The sequence below is a fragment of the Ipomoea nil genome, unplaced genomic scaffold, assembly GCF_001879475.1.
Source record: "Ipomoea nil cultivar Tokyo-kokei standard unplaced genomic scaffold, Asagao_1.1 scaffold3394, whole genome shotgun sequence".
Taxonomy (NCBI): Eukaryota; Viridiplantae; Streptophyta; class Magnoliopsida; order Solanales; family Convolvulaceae; genus Ipomoea; species Ipomoea nil.
Genome location: NW_017619822.1, coordinates 1,400,770 through 1,402,113, shown reverse-complemented (window position 1 = coordinate 1,402,113; position 1,344 = coordinate 1,400,770). Strand labels below are relative to the sequence as shown.

The 1,344-nt window shown below is 27.5% G+C and overlaps 1 long non-coding RNA gene across 1 annotated transcript; it reads left to right on the top strand.

The window, feature by feature from the left end:
• The first annotated feature begins 674 nt into the window (after positions 1-674).
• On the top strand, positions 675-1,028 carry LOC109171129. Its single transcript, XR_002052537.1, has 2 exons — positions 675-711; positions 801-1,028. It is a non-coding gene; the product is annotated as an uncharacterized LOC109171129 (long non-coding RNA).
• Positions 1,029-1,344: the final 316 nt, after the last annotated feature.

Below are 1,344 nucleotides of genomic sequence, written 5' to 3'. Positions count from 1 at the left end.
TGTGCAATCAGTATGAAGTTAGGTCAATCGAGTTTGTCTGTCCGACCCAGATTTCCCACACTATGCTTAAAAGCAGTTCCCGCAAAGTTACATCATATTTCGTCCACGTCATGGAGCATCACAAAGATAAAAACTTTATTTTAGCACCATATTCATTAAGAGTAAGAAAATTGTTCTTATATTTTATTAATATAACTTATAACTTTATATTTGGAGTATTAGATATTGAATTTTTAATATATATTTGTGTTTTTAAATGTAGCTCTCATTGGTTACTTTTGGTGATTTGCATACGGTCAAAAAACGTATGTATCTTGGATCCCTTGCCTTCTAATAATCGCGACATAGGTTTAATTAAAGGCTATGTGAATATGTAAGTAAATACTTTATTATTTATATAAGTATTTTAGCAGCTATGATATTATTTATAAATTTTTATGTATGCTTATAATTATTATAGGGCATTTCACTCTGTTCCTACGAGTGCACAGGTTAAGAACATCAATTGGAAGCCATGCAAAGTATGTATGAATATTGAATTTAAGTTTTAGTGTGATATTTTGAATTACAATAAGTTGTTTAAATTAGTAAAATAATATATGTATTTTGTAGTGCCCGAGACAACCGGGAGGTCATGAGTGTGGATATTATGTCATGCGATACATGTATGACATCATGACAAAATATCTATCTGTTGATAATTTGGATGGGGTAAGTGAATTTAAATAGAACTATATATAGTTAAGTTTTATTTTATTAATTAACATATTTAATAATTTTATTATTTAAATTTTTTGTAGGCATTTGAAAGCGATAGTCCGTATTCTATCCACAACATAAATGAGCTTCGAGAGCATTGGTCAAAGTTCTTCTTTTCTAAGTGCTTATAACTTTTATTTTATTGATAAAAAGTATTTTGTTTTGATGATAGTATTGAGTTGGGCATGTTTTGATGATATTATTGTATTAAAGTATGAGGATTTTAAGTGCTATTGTATTTTGATGATAGTATTTGCATTGTGTTAAAAGTAATGTGTTTAATTTGATGATAGTATTTGTATTGTGTGTTAAAAGTATTGTTTTAAAGTGTGTTGATAGATAAATTGTACTGTGGAGTAATGTTGATAGGATTTTACTAAGCTGTAACAGGTACAGGAATTATTAAAAAAATTAGGGATTTTAATTAAATAAATTAAATAATTTTTAAAAAAAAAAGTCATCCGCGACCATTCCTAGCATAAAACGGTCGCGAATGACTAATTATTAAAAAATTAAAAAGGAAAACGCTGTCATTTCTAGCTTAAAATGGTCGCATTTTACCTTTGAATTAAAAAATAATAATAA